General features: G+C 53.1%; 1 pseudogene; it reads left to right on the top strand.

Annotated features, from left to right (window-relative positions):
- Positions 1 to 1,510: 1,510 nt before the first annotated feature.
- Positions 1,511 to 12,485, top strand: LOC135269497 (proline-rich transmembrane protein 1-like; annotated as a pseudogene).
- The last annotated feature ends 2,900 nt before the right edge of the window (positions 12,486 to 15,385 follow it).

Below are 15,385 nucleotides of genomic sequence, written 5' to 3' on the forward strand. Positions count from 1 at the left end.
TTTGCTTCATGCTGGGCCAAGTGGGCCTTGGCTAAGGGTATTCCATAGCTGTCAGAAAGGCTTTCTGCCTTTCTTCCCGCTCCACCGGGACACACCTCTGACTCCCTCTTCTGGACCCTCCAGTGGACTTGGAGGAACGAGGCCCAGATGCTCCTCAGCAGATAGGTGGCCGCACAAAACGGGGACAGGCCCACACTTCCTGCTGTTTTAAGGACCTCTGGTGGCTGTACTTCTTGCATGGTTCCTGGAAGACGAGGGTCACAAGGCTGGAGTGCGCGGCAGAGCCCTTAGGGATTTCACCTGCAGACAAAAATAAACTAAACCAGTGTATGTTGCCAGGCCCTGCTGATGGCTACCTGAAGCTAGAGTGAAGTGACGTGGTGACTAAAGCCAGGAGTGTGGTGAGAGCCAGGTAAGAGGATGAGCTAAGAGCATGCGCTGCAGTCTGGAGGAACAACAGGTGCCCCAGGTTAGGGGGAGCCTCCCCACCTCCCCATGTGCCGAGATCCCTGCTCCAGTTCACTGCACGCTGGGTGGCTGGATACTACCATTCCCTCTTCAGGGGCCAGGTGACTCTCCAAATCACTTTGTCTCTGTAGAAAAATGTCCTCTGCCATCTTCCCCCAGAAAGAAGTGCTTAGCATGAAACATGCACATACAGAAACAGCCTGTTGTAGGAAGAAGAGGACATTTGGCAGGGAAGTCCCCTGTTAAGTTGATGTCCAGTTGACATAACGAGGACGTGAAGGTGCCAAGTCTATATGGACCTCAGAGCTCAACTAAGTCCAGTTCCACCTTTGACAGATGAGGGTGCAGCAGACTCGCAGAGACTAAGGGGCAAACCAAAGCCACACACCAGTTAGTGACAAGCCGGGTATTAGACCTGAGGCCTCGGGTCCTTTCCAGTGATCTATGGGAGGTCTAGGGGACGGCTTCCACACTGGAAAAAGCCAGTGGATACTAGAGATTTGGGGGTTAGTTTTTCCGGGACAGGATTAAGGATTTACAGAGGCAATCCTGTAAGTGTTGCTCTAAAGAGGCTCAGGAAAGAAAAGAATGATCAGAGAAAAACAAAAGGGAATTATTGAAAAAAAAAAAGCAAGTTAAATCACGGCCCTAGTCATTTTCACACTACGGAGATCGACATTCTCTCAGGTTACGATTTAGAAACATTTCTAGGAATATGCTCAATTGCTTATGGCAAAACTTTGAAGTTTTTATTTTATTTTATATAGCAAGCACCAACAAGTGAATGAAGTGAGAGTGAATGAATTGGTAAATGTATGAATTGGGGAGGGGGTTGAAGAACTTTGACATCAGGGCTTTGATTTGGCAGGGCCTGACCCCAAATACAGAGAAAGGGAAGGGTCATTTTCTCATCCCCCACCCCAGGAAAAGCTGAGGAGCTGCCCTGCCCAGCAGTGGAGTGCCCTGGATTGGAGGAGCCTGGGGAGGGGGAGCTTTGGCTCTGGATTAGAGAGTCCTGGACGTCCCCCCATCCTGAGGGGACATGGAGAATGGGCAGCTGAGCCCAGGTCTGGGGGAACAGGGTGGCTGCGCTGCTACCCTGCTCAGAAGTTGCTCTGATGCTCAGGGGGTGAGCTTGGAGGTGATTGCTTCTGGGAAGGAGGGTTCTGCCTTCCCTGCCCCCACCTTGCCTGGGACAGCACTTGAATAGGAATCAATTTGCATCATTCCTGCTGTCACCAGCCCCAAAGACTAAGTAGCTTAAGTAGTTTATTTCTCCCACTGCAGACCTACTCTCAAAGCATTCCCAGCCTTCTCCTCCTCCAGCTGGTTCTCCAGTCCTGGAATAATGAGGGGCCCAGAACACCCTTGGCTCAGGTTGGGTCGAGAGACTGACTCCCTGAATGTTGCCCTCTCACTGCCTGCCCCACCCTCATCCCATTCTGCAGGACCCTCTGGTCCTGGGCTGTCTCTGGCTTCTGGCTGTGGCATGGATTGGAACCTGCTGAAAGCAGATGGAGGCTGCTGCCTCAGGACCCGGGGAATCTATGACCCTTTGACCTCAACTGGCTCCTGAGCCCTAAATTACCCCATCCTCTCTCTTGTGTCACACTCCTGTGTCCTGGCCCTCTAGGGACTCCAAATGACAGAACTGGGAGGTATCTGAAAGCTCGAGTCCAGCCCTCCCATTTGACAGAAGGGCATACTGAGGCCCGGGAGAAGGAAAGACTTGGCCAAGTTCAAATAGGAGACAGAGCCCCATTATCATGGAAGACCTGGTGCGTGGGGAGGGGCATGCCCATGGGACTTTGGTAACACTCCACCATTGAGCAGGGTGGGGGTGTGAGGGAAGGGGTCTGGGATTTTTGAGTCCAGGTAGCTTCACTGGGTATTTCTTGGCCTCTGGGGCTGGGAGCAACAGTTCTTAGTTCCTGCGGCGGCCCTGAGCCTCCCAAGCATTTTATGAGAAAGGCAGCAGAGTTGGGGAAGGGCAGTGTTTGAGGGTTCCTTCTCCATCCCCCGTCCTCTGCCCCAGCAGCTGAGCAGCAACCCTCAACTCCTGTCTCGGTAGGCAGCTGCATCATTGTGGAGGGAGTGGTGAGGCTGAGGCCAGTGTCAGACTCCCCCCATCCCAGAGCAAGGGCCTCTGTGCTGGCCCCAGGGGCTGAGGGGTACTGAGCCCACCTCCTGGACAGACACCTGCTCCTCACTATCCATGCCTGAGCTGTCACTCAGCAGGGGAGTCAAGAAGCCTTCCTTGGAGCCACTGACCTGATGGGGACCTGGGTCAGTCCAGTTCCACCCTCCTCCCTTCCCTGGAACCCACAGTCCAGCCAGTGCTGTAACTAAGCTGTGACCAGAAGGGCAGATGCTGTGTGTTTGTGTGTGTGTGTATGTACACTCACGTGCATGCATGCACACACACCCAAGTGGGGGTTGGGAGGTCTGACTTTAGGACCCTGAGATATTGAAATACGTAAGACTCAAATAAAATCTACCACAGTGAGAAGGGTACTCAGCTTATCAGAAATCAGGTTCAAATAAGTCCCTTCGCTTTCTTAGTCTCAGTTTTCATGTCTGCAAATTGGAAATAATTCCTAGGAGGAGAAACCTACGCAAAAATGATCCCCAAGCTGGAAGTTGCTGCATGGAGGCAACACGATTCGGTCCCACTGCTCCCCACCCCGACGAGAGGGTTGAGGATGGGAAGAGAAAGGGCTCCGGCTCAGGATCACAAGGGCAGCTCCACCGCCTCCTCCCCGCTCTCCTCTGCTGCTGGCCTCCTCAGCCCTTCACAGGCCCAGGCAGCAGGGGATGGGGGAGCCCCAAGTTCTCAGAGGGAGAGAGATTTGCCCTAAGGTTGTCTCCTCCTTCCCAGGCAGTGAGGCTGAGTGTACAGCCCTCTCCCAGAGCACCATCCCGAGCTCCATCCCGGCCCCCCAGCAGGTTTGAGCACGTTTAGCTTCCCATGTACTCTCCAGCTTCTCTTTGGGTGGTGTGGGGCAAGGAAGAGTTTTGCAACATGCCCGGACCCACAGATTGTGGTCTGGGTGTGCTGAGGCTGCGAGAGGGATTGCAGTCTCCCAAGCATTCCCCAGAGCTAGGAACTGGCCGGTGACCACCTGCCGTGTCCCAGCAAAGCTGATGGCACCCAGCACATGGCTATTGGCTATTCAGCTGTTCTTGCCACTTGGCCTGGCCCCTGTGCGTGCCCCCTCCAAAGACAGCAGGACCCCTGCATGCTGCCCCCACCAGTGATTCTGTAAAGAGGTGAAGGGGAGCCTCTCCCAACATCCAGCTCCCTTTGCTCTGCCTCCCCCAACCGGGTGGTGACTGAGAATCAGAGGCAGAGGATTTAGAGAGCGTCTCTTCCCACTCCCCATCTGGCAGATGAAGAAACTACCTATCCAGAGATGTGAAGGGACATGTTCTAGGTCACACAGCAGGCCAGTGTCCGGGCAGGTTCCAACCTGAAGTCCCTGGGGCCACTTGTGCTGCCTCAGGCACAGATCACCTGCTTCCTCCACCTCCCTTGCCCCCAAGCTTGAACTTGCAGCAAGATCCCAAGATGCGATGCTGAGGGAATTGTTTTACAGATTTGTTGATCGGATCTCAGAATGAAAAGGGCCCTGAGCTCATCAGCCAGGGAGAAATCCAATTTGGCTTTGATGGCCATAGTTATTGATCATATATCGTTGAAATCTTTTTATTTTCTATGAACCCGGCGGTGGAGGGCCTCGGGGGCTGGACTGGCTGCTGGGCCCAGAGCTTCTTCTGCACTTGGCAGCTGTGGTCTCCAGCGTCACACACACAGGACTTGGGGCTGAGGGTGGGAGCCATGCGGTGGGAGGGGATGGTCTGGACAGGTTGGCCAAGGACTGCAGTGAGGGTTTCCAGGAACCCCCTGACCCTTCAGGCCAGGGCATCTGGGAGTCTGGTCAGATCTCACAGGTTCTGTAAGTGTTGCTGATTTTATTCAGCTTCCACTGTCTTTTCCCCAGTGATGCCAAGGCTGCTGTGTGGGCTTCAGGATCCAGAGCTGTTGGGATTTGACGGCGAGGCCGGAGTTGTGCAGGCGGGTGGGGAAAAGGGGCCAGAGAGTCTCAATCGGCGGAGTTCCTTTTGGCAGCGGGGCACTGTGGCTAAAAGGATGGGCTGTGACATTGCCTCCAGAGGCTCCAGTCCAGCCGAGCTCTGCAGCCAGCCTTGTAGGGCGGGGGTTGGATCAGACATGATATAAATAAATAAAGAAAGAAAGCACCTCCCGTGTGCCAGACACATAGTAGTGCTCAGTGAATGATAAACTTCCCACCCAGTCCCCTTGTAAGGGGCCTGGCAGATAGTGAGCCCTTGGACTTCTATTTCCTTCTACGGTCTGGCTCTACCAAGAAGAGCTGTTTGGCTGATCTGAGTGTGCTGTGTGTGTCCCCCTGTCCGGCTGGCCCAAATGCCATCATTTCTTCCCTCCCCATGGCTGCAGGAAAAGATACTCTGAGGAGTGAGCCTTGGCTAACGATCCAGCAGCCTGAGTCCATTCCCTGAACCCCCAGGGGCACATGTGAGTCTTGTCGGGTGGGGGCGGGGAGGCCAAAGGCTGATCAGTTGCTGGAGGGAGCCACTGGGAACAGGGGAGAAGGACCAGGGCAGCAAGGGCTTTCCAAGAATGCTCCTGGACCACCTGTATCAGAATCACCCGGGGAGGTGTTTAAATACAGATTCCAGGTTGGGCACGTTGGCTGACACCTGTATTCCCAGCACTTTGGAAGACCGGGGAAGAAAGATTGCTTGAGCTTGAGATCAGCCTAGGCAACCTAGCAAAATCCATTTCCACAAAAAAGATTTTATAAAAGACAGCCAGGTGTGGTGGCATGCGCCTGTATTCTCAGCTACTCGGGAGGCTGAGGTGGGAGGACCACTTGAGCCCGGGAGGTCGACGCTGCATTGAGCCGTGATAGTGTCACTGGAGTCCAGCCTGGGAAACAGAGTGAGACCTCGTCTCAAAACAGACCAAAGGAAACAAAGCCCAGGTTCCTGGTCCCCACCTCCTCAGAATCTGACCTGGTATCACCCTAGAATCTGCACTTTAACAAGTATGCCCAGTCACTCCAATTCACACTGCAGTCCGAGGATCTTTGCAGCAGAGAATAAAGGAGTCTGCTCCAGTCGACTTGTGGACCTGCCTACAGCAGGGGCCAGACCTTACGATGAACTAAGAAGTTCATAATAATCATACCAGCTGCTGTGGTTCAGCAGGGGAGCAGTGTCACCATCCCCATTCCATATTTCCCTCTCGGTGTTAGGGGGTCCAGTTCTGTCCCACGGAGCCCACTAGAGAGGGGACACAGAACAGGGAAGGTGACAGTGGCTGTTGTGCCCATCAGCGTTGGATCCCTCTGGTGTTGGCTGGGACGTTTCCCCGGGTGATATATGGACCCGGGCAAAGCTTGTTTGCCTGATAAATATTGAGCCGTTCGGTTTACGAGTCAGCGCCCACAGTTTCCTCACCAGCTGTCAGCCCGGGGAGGCCAGTCATCCTGCATCGACTCCATCTGTGCAGCCTGACCTTCTCTGAGAAATGGGGGGCTTGGACAGGCTCGCCACAGAGTCCCACCTGACTCCCCTCCCCACCCAACCTGGGCTCCTAATAATTAGCCCTGGTTTTCTTTGCAGAGAGGAATGGTCGTTTGTGCCCCTCTGAGCTTCCTGCTGGCAAATTGAACCAACAAAGATGTGTTTCTTAGGGGGCTGCAGGGGTGGTGGGGAGTGGGGGTAGGTGCCTGCTTCAGCCGCAGCCGCAAAGCCAGGTTTCCCTGGGGCTGGGGCAGGGGACATGGGGTGAAAGATTTCGGGTCTTCTTGCTGGGGAAAGAGCTCAGACAACTGTGGAAAGTCACCCAACAACACCCCTTCCTCTATGGATCTAGAAGGCATTCCCAGGCTCTGTTGCCATTTTTATTTGAGATTCTAGGTAGGACTTGGGACTTCTTCAGAGAAGACTCTGGGAGGGCCCTAGGATCCAGGGCCCTGGATGCTAGGATGGGGCTCCCTCCTTCACCCCTACTTTCTCTCTGGGATGCTTCATGGCCCCATTGTATTAGGGTTCTCCAGAGAAAAAGAAATAATAGGAGATTTATATATGTCAGAGAGAGAGATTTATTAGAAGGAATTGGCTTATGTGACGATGGAGGCTGAGAAGCCCCAAGCTCTGCAGGCAGCAAGCTGGACACCCAGGAGAGCTGACGGCATAGCTGCTGTTGGAGACTGAAGGGCTGAGGACCAGGAAGGACGATGGTGTAAGTTCTAGTCTGAAAGTTGGCAGGCTGAAGACCCAAGAACAGCAAGTATTTTAGCTTAAGTCCAAAGGCCAGAAAAGACCAGTGTCAGCCGGGCATGGTGGCTCCCACCTGTAATCCCAGCACTTTGGGAGGCCCAGGTGGGTGGTTCATGAGGCCAACAGTTCGAGACCAGCCTGGCCAATATCGTGAAATCCCGTCTCTACTAAAAATACAAAAAATTAGCTGAGCGTGCTGGCGTGCGCCTGTAGTTCCAGTTGCTCGGGAGGCTGAGGCAGGAGAATTGCTTGGACCTGGGAGATGGAGTTGCAGTGAGCTAAGATACACCACTGCACTCCAGCCTCGGCAACAGAGCAAGACTCCATCTCAAAAATAAAAATAAAATAAGAGAGAGAAAAAAAAAAGAAAAGAAAAGACCAACATCCAAGCTCTAGCATTCAGCAAAAAGAATTCCGTCTTACTCAGCCTTTTTGTTCTATTCAGATCTTCAACTGATTGGTTGAGGCCCACCCTCGTTAGTGAGCACCATGTGCTCTACTCTGTGTACTGATGCTAATCTTATCCGGAGGCTGAACTTGGCGGCTCACTCCTGTAATCCCAGCATGTTGGGAGGCTGAGGCGGGCAGCTCACTTGAGGTAGGAGTTCAAGACTAGCCTGGCTAACATGGTGAAACCCCATCTCTACTAAAAATACAAACATTAGCCAAGCATGGTGGCATGGACCTGTAATCCTAGCTGCTCAGGAGGCTGAGACAGGAGAAGCACTTGACCCCGGGAGGCAGAGTTTGCAGTGAGCCGAGATTGTGCCACCGCACTCCAACCTGGGCAACAGAGCAAGACTCCATCTCAAAAAAAACCCAAACTTGGCCAGGCGTGGTGACTGACACCTGTAATCCTAGCAGTTGGGAGTCTGAGGTGGGTGGATCACCTGAGGTCAGGGGTTCAAGACCAGCCTGGCCATCATGGTGAAACCCCATCTTTAAAAAAAAAAGAAAACCCAAACTTATCTGGAAACTCTCTCTCTTCCTCTCTCTCTCTCTCTCTCCCCCAGCCTCTCTCTCTGTCTCTGTCTCTCTCTCTCTCTCTCTGTCTCTGTCTCTCTCTCTCTCTCTCTCACACACACACACACACACACACACAGAATCACGTTTGACCTAATGTCTTGGCACCCCATAGCCCAGTCAAGTTGACACGTAGAATTCACCATCATACCCATGACCCATTGAAGGGAAGGCCAAGTTTCTGAGGTTGGTGGGAGACTTCCTTTACATCATGCCCTGAATTGCCGCCTACTGAAAGCAGAATTGCCAGGCTCTGAGTGATTTCCGGTCTTATGGGGATGGTGCAAACTTGGTAAAAGGCAATGGGTTTCTTCAGTGAGTACTGACATCTCAGCTATCAAAGAGCTCGTAGGCTGCCTGGTATGGCTAAAAAGAGCCTGGGCTTTAGGAGCAATAGACCTGAGGTTCAAACTCCAGTTCTGCCCCTTAGTAGCTGTGTGACCACCAGCGAGTCACTGAACCTTTCTAATTCTGATTTTGCTTCTGTAAAAAGTAGATGCTCATAACGCCTTCTCCAGCGTCCTTGCAGGGCTGATGTGAGAATCACAGAGGATGGATAAGGAGTACTGGGCACGTGGTAGATGCAGAGTTAATTATGATGATGATCCTAATGCGCGTCAGTTTCTGCAGTGAACTAGCTAGGCATTTGACTTCACCCCATGTGTGTGATTTTGCCCCAGTTTCACCACCACATCTCCAGTGCCTCTCCAGCCTCCTGGCCTAGGTGCAGGTTCCAGGTCTCAGAGAAAGGTTTGGGATTCTGATGACAGGTACATAGCTGGGGCATCCAGAGAGCTACAGATTCTCAGAAGATGGAGTATCCAGACTTAGCACAGCGATGCCTAGGTGGCACCAAGGCCTCCCCTTTTCTTTTCTCCTTTCTCTGGAGCTGTTCAACTCAAAATAACTCATTTCGCGCCTCTGCCCAAATCTCTCGACCGAAGGGTAAGAGAATCAAAGACCTCAAGATGTTCAAGCACCAGAGCTGAAACAGGGAAGGCAAAACACCCTGATCTGGGAAGAAAAACTGATTAGCTCCTCATTGCTGTTAAATTGTATATACATATATGTATTTTAAGTCAAATCTGCATGTCTAATGTGATTTTTTGATGACATTTTAATAGTCTGGCTGGGATGGGGGAATGGAGAAGGAAGGGTTCTGTTATCCTCTGCCAGAGGAAGGGAGTTATAAACAAGAGCACAGGCCGGGTGCGGTGATCACACCTGTAATCCTAGCACTTTGGGAGGCCGAGGTGGGTGGATCACCTGAAGTCAGAAGTTCAAGACCAGCCTGGCCATCATGGTGAAAACCCATCTTTATAAAAAACAATAATAATAATAATATAATAAAAACAAGAGCACAGGGAGACTCTGGTGTGGGTTCGCATCCCTAGGAGCCCCACTTGCCCTGGAGAAGAGTGAGGCCTGGCAGGGGCCTGGGGATGATTTTGAGGTGACACCACCTCCCACGAAAGCCCCATTCTGTCCAAATGGAGAAGTCCGTCTGACCTGTGACTTGAAGATTGCCTTTTCCCTTCAGCTTCAAAAACAGCTCTCCCGCTGGGTGCGGTGGCTCACACCTGTAATCTCAACACATTGGAAGGCTGAGGTGGGCAGATCGCTTGAGGTCAGGAGTTCAAGACCAGCCTGGCCAACATGGTGAAACCTCATCTCTACTAAAAAATACAAAAATTAGCCAGGCATGGTGGTGCATGCCTGTAGTCCCAGCTACTCAGGAGGCTGAGGCACAAGAATCACTTGAACCCAGGATGTGGAGGTTGCAGTGAGCCGAGATAGCACCACTGCACTCCAGCCAGGGCGACAGAGCAAGACTCCGTCTCAAAAAACAAAACAAAAACAAAACTAGCTCTCCTATTTTGGCACTTCGAGTCCACAAGCCATCTCCCTCCAGGCCTGGTTGTTCCTTGAGGCTGCCAAAAACAGTCCCCAGAATCTGGGGATGGAGTAGAATGAATCCTGGTCCTGCCACTGATAAGATGACCTCGGGTCAGTCCCTTCTCCTTGACTTCACCTTGAGTAAGTCTCAGTTTCCCCATGTGTAAAATGAAGGCGCTGGAGAAGGTATACTCTGAAGTCTCTTCTGGGTCCAGTGGGCCACTACCTGCTTGCTGCTCATTGAACGATCCCTCTCTCCATCTCGGGAATAGGTGATTCCACACTCGCTCACCCACGGGGCGTTTGCCCACTCCCCCTGTCCAAGGTCCTTCTGCTTTCTTACCGGGCTCTCTCCTGCTACAACTTAAGCCGCCTCTCCTCGGTTTCTCTCCTTGCACGGCAGAGCCCTCCTCCCCTGCCTCTTACAGGAATTCCTCAAAGGGTTGAAGGCTGTTAGCAAAATCCCTTCCCCACACATACACAAATATTCTATTTTGAAATAACATTTATTTCTGATTCTAAAAGTAAAGCTGTACCTGATCATTGCAGAAAAATTAGAAACAGACAAGTACAAAGGAGAAAATAAAAATCACCCATAATCCTCCCAGATAGCTGCTATTAATGGTTATGTGTTTTGTTTTTCTTTTTCTGTGATAAACCTGGGATTTGACTGCAGACATGGCTTTGGGTTGCCACAAGCCTGGGCTTGAAACTGGGTGAGGTCTTTCCTTTTGAGTCTCCCTAGGGCCTCTTGCTCTCTTTTAAGAAGCTGCCCCGGTTGCCTTTCCCAAGAGGAGGACGATCTGATCACGCGGATGTGTGTCCACCTTGGTTCCTGGGCCCCAACGAAGCCCAGAGTTTCAATTTTGACAACCTCTGAGTATGCCTGTATGAGGGAGAAAGAGACAGAGGCAGAGAGAAAGGGTATTTGTCACCGAGAAGGAGAACGTTCCTAGGGCCCATAAAGGGCTGACCACAGCCCCCACTTTTCCCCACCCCTCACTCCACCCCCTCAGTCCTCCCAGTCCTAGTCCGGGCTTTGTCTGAATCAATGACAGCTACTGCAGGAACCACCTTCATTCCTTTCCACGGAGCAGCTGGAGTTCCTCGCTAAGCTAATCAATTCCCATCATTTGAGAAAGGAAAACAGATTTACAATTTGCTGCCCATCCTGCCTAGTGGAGGGGCCTGCGGAGGGAGGTGCTGGCTGAGGCACTGGTGTGACACCCTAGCAGCCTAGCCTCAGTTTGGTGCAAGGGAGTGTCAGAATGCTCCTGCCCTAGCTGGGCTGCCGACTGGGAGGTGGGAAGTCGAGCTGTCTGGGGTTTCTTGGAGACTCCAGAGTGGCACAGCTGGAAGGACCTGGGCTTTTACCACCCCGATATGGGATAGGGGAGACAAGGCCCCAAGAGGGGCAGGGCAGACGCAGGGTCACCCAGAAAGCTGGTGGTTGAGCCAGGCCTGGAGACTGGTGGGTTGACCACCCACCAGTCTGGTGTGATTTCCCTGGTGGTACTTTTCATTTTGGGGGCAGACTGAGAAGGCAGGCACGGGGTGGGGAGGGTGCAGGATAGACCAAGAACTCATCAAATGCACTTCCTGCCTTGTCCATTTCACAGTCTTCCAGACCCTTCCCAACCGGAGGAATCTGTATCCCCTGCCGATGCTTATGTGGCTTGGGGTCTGTTGCCCTTTCTGTCCAGGGGAAGTTCTTCAAAAAAAATTTATTTTTTTTTTTTTTAGTTTTCTCATATGTTATTGGTTTACAGGTGATATTTGGTTACAAGAGTAAGTTCTTTAATGGTGATCTGTGAGATTTTGGTGCGCCCATCACCCATCAAATAGGGTGCACCGCTGATCATTTCCCATCATTTGAGAAAGGAAAACAAATTTACAATTTGTTTTGCACTGCACCCCATTTGTAGTCTTTTCTCCCTCATCCTCCCACCCTTCCCCCTAAGTCCCCAGAGTCCACTGTATCATTCTTATGCCTTTGCGTCCTCATAGCTGAGCTCCCACATATCAGTGAGAACATACGATGTCTGGATTTCCACTCCTGAGTTACTTCCCTTAGAATAATAGTCCCCAGTGCGCCATCCAGCATCCAGACTCCAGCACCGGCCGAGGACCCCCAACTCCGGCTGCAGGGACCCTGTCCCAGTGACACTACAGGCATGTCATCTGAAAAGTCAGGAGACTCGCTTCCAGGGCCCATTTCCCCTGCCGCCGCCCGCTGCCGCCGCCCCGCCCCCACCGGCTCCCGCCCAGACTGCCCAGGCCCCCGGCTTCGTGGTGCCCACGCACGCGGGGACTGTGGGCACGCTGCCGCTGGGGGGCTACGTAGCGCCCGGATACCCCCTACAGCTGCAGCCCTGCACTGCTTACGTGCCGATCTACCCAGTGGGCACGCCATATGCAGGCGGGACCCCGGGGGGACAGGAGCGACCTCCACTCTCCCCCTGCCTCCCCAGGGCCCGGGGCTGGCCCTACTGGAGCCGAGGCGCCCGCCACAGGACTACAGGCCCATCGCGGTGCTGACCGCCATCTGCTGCTTCTGGCCTACGGCATCATTGCCATCTTCAAAGCAGTGCAGGTGCGCAGGGCCTTGGCCCGCGGAGACATGGTGTCGGCCGAGATTGCTTCACGCGAGGCCCGGAACTTCTTCATCTCCCTGGCCGTGGGCATCGCGGCCATGGTGCTCTGTACCATCCTCACCGTAGTCATCATCGCTGCGCAGCACCACAAGAACTCCTGGGATCCCTAAAAACGCCCCCGGTCCGGCCCCACTCTGTGCCCCTCGACCCCCCAGGCTCATTCTGCAGTCATCCCGCGGACCCAATGGGCGCCCGGCACACTCGCTTCTGGGGCCATCAGACTTTAACACATCGTAAACTACGCCTCCACGGAACGTCTTGCCTTGCGAGCAAGCTCCGAATCCAGTTCCTCAGGAACCCCTCCAAAACCCACACCCCAAGGGACGCCGCTTTACGGGATCCCGGCCAAACGCCGGACCCTCAGTCGCTCCAGGCCCCCTCACCCTCAAAGCCTAGCGCCCTCAGCCGAGCAATCTCGGTTTGGTCCCTAAAACCCCGCCTCCTCCATAAGCTCCGCCCTCGCTCTGACAAAACCCCGCCTCCTCCATAAGCTCCGCCCTCGCTCTGACATAACCCCGCCTCCAGGTCGGCAGGCTCCGCCTTCTTTTTTCTCCGCGGGGTGATTCAGTCCAGTGATTGGGTTTGTGGTTCCAGGCCTCACCTAAAGACGGACAGACTCTTCCCTTTCCTCCGGCCAAAGGACCGAGCCCTGGGGTAGCCACGCCCCCACCTCCCGTTTTTTGCAAGTATATTTTCGTCCCTCCTCCACCCAGATTTCAGCCTAGTATCTTGCTAATCCCAGAACCTCTCCTTTTGTTTTCGGTAGGACATTTGGGAAGTTCCTGGTGCAGGACCCTTCTCCCTGGGATAAGAAACATGCCTGTAAAAGCTCTGTAAATTCTCCCTTCCACCTCTTCCAGCCCCTGGATAGCCGGGCAGAAAGGAATCCAGGCTATGGACCTCCCAAGTCCCGGATCCCCGCTCCCCTCCGCGGCCCCACCTTGTTCTGATCTGTGTGTGCGTGTGTGTGAACTTCTGAAAGACGGTATTGAAGAGGCTTAGTCGAAAGAAAAAAAAGAAGAATAGTCTCCAGTATCATCCAGGTCGCTGCAAATGCCGTTAATTGATTTGTCCAGGGGAAAGTTCTATCGAATACCTCACCCAAGTTCATCGGAGACTTCTTTTTCTTCTTTCACTCAACAAATATCTGACTGCCCCCCTCCCTAAGGGTATTTTAGGCCATGAGAACCCAGCAGGGAGTATGACAACTAAGTCCCTGCTCCCTTAAAGCTCATGTCTACCCGCCTGTAGGGCTCTCACTGAGAGGTGGAGTGGCTGGGCCCAATTTTCTGGTCACTTCAATCCAGCGAATGCTGTCTGCAGGGCATGGAGTCACACATAGAACAAGGCTTCACTGCAATTGCTCCAGTTGCTATTGCTATGTAACAAAACGTCCCAGAGCGCAGAGACATATAACAACTATCGTGCATTCTGCGGGTCAGGACAGGGCACAGGAGAGGATGGCTGAGCTCCACTCCGTGGTATCTGGGCCTCGGCTAGAAAGACTGGAAGGCTAGGGGTTACTCAATGACTGGGGGCTGGGATTATCTGCACCGTTGCTTAAGTGCTCACAGCACATGGTGGTTGATGCTGGCTGTCAGCTTGGTTGCCAGCAGGAAGTCCTACGTGTGATCTCTCTGTATGGGCTAGTTTGGGCGTTCTCATAGCATGGTGGCTGATCCCAAGGATGAGCATCCGAAGAGAGCCAGGAGGAAGCCGCATCTTCCTTTACTTCCTAATGTCTGCATTCCTTCCCCTTGAATCCGGGTGGGCTGGTGACTATGGCAGCCTTGCCTGCTTGATAGGAGGAGAGGCAAAGTCACGTCCTGAGATAAGCACCTGAGATGGCAGATATTGTTGCAGCCTCTTTGGAAAACACAGCCTGCTCCATGTATCTGTTAGGGGTTCCAGCCTTCGGAGGGAAGGAGCGTGTAACAGAATAGTAGCTGCCATTTCCCAGGCACTGATGTCCACCAGGCACTGTACTCGGTCTGTTGTCTACGCCATCCTTCTGATAGTTTTGGCGGTGAGCACTGTTCCACCCATTCTGCAGATGGGGAGACTGATGTTGAGCAAAGTTAAACTGCCTGCCCTAAATCTTGATTTGCACCCAAGTCTGTCTGCCTCTGAAGCCATAGCTCTTAACACTGCTCCACTGCCCCTCCCTCCCTTCCCTGCGGTAACTTTTACCTCCAAAGGAAATCTGGTAAGGACGGTGAGAAACTTAGATAGTCAGCTGGTGGGGGGGGGGAGGGTGGTTCAGATCTAGGAAGTCTTCTTGGCAGAGGTGACACTTGAGCAAGGCCTTGAATGATGAATTCAATGTGGACCCCTGGAGGAAGGCAGTGACATTCCTGGTGGAATAGCAGTGGGATCAAGGGGCTTTCAGATCACCCAGGGACTGTTGCTGTGACCCAGAATCCTGGCCTTTGACCCCCTGCAACACCAACACACTAAACTGTACTCCCCACAAGGCAGGCTGAGGCACGGGCAGGATGGATGGATGCAGTTCCCAGAAAACTGCAAATGTGGCCCCTCCCCTCTCCACCTTATTCCTCAGAAGCTTTCTTCTTCTGAGGCCAAGAATGGGGCAGAGGCTCCCACACTCCTCACCTCCACGTGCAGACTGGGTTTTTCCCTTTGGAGATGGGGTCAGTCTGAGCTGCCTCCAGTGCGAACACAAATTGGGCCTCAGAGCAGTTACCACCCCCTCGGCAAGCTGGCAGGCTTATGTTAGGGCGCTGCAAATGGAAGTTTAATTATCTCATTGATGATAGGAATCTTGCATATTACAGGAGCAATTCCCGCCCCTTCCAGGCCTCTCTCTTGCAAATCTCCTGCTGCGCACCCATCCTCTCCCCCACATCCTTAGTCACTCTTCCTGTTGATTCTCCTTTCCCTGTTTGCATCTCAGTCTCTCCCTCATCCCTCACCATTCCACTCTCCCCTCTGTCTCTCTCCTCTTTTCCTGTCTCTGTTTCCGTCCTTCCTTCACCTCCTCTTGCTTACTTTCT

This window comes from Aotus nancymaae, unplaced genomic scaffold, assembly GCF_030222135.1.
Source record: "Aotus nancymaae isolate 86718 unplaced genomic scaffold, 86718_ANA_hifiasm-v0.15.2.pri h1tg000053l, whole genome shotgun sequence".
In the NCBI taxonomy this organism is placed as follows: Eukaryota; Metazoa; Chordata; class Mammalia; order Primates; family Aotidae; genus Aotus; species Aotus nancymaae.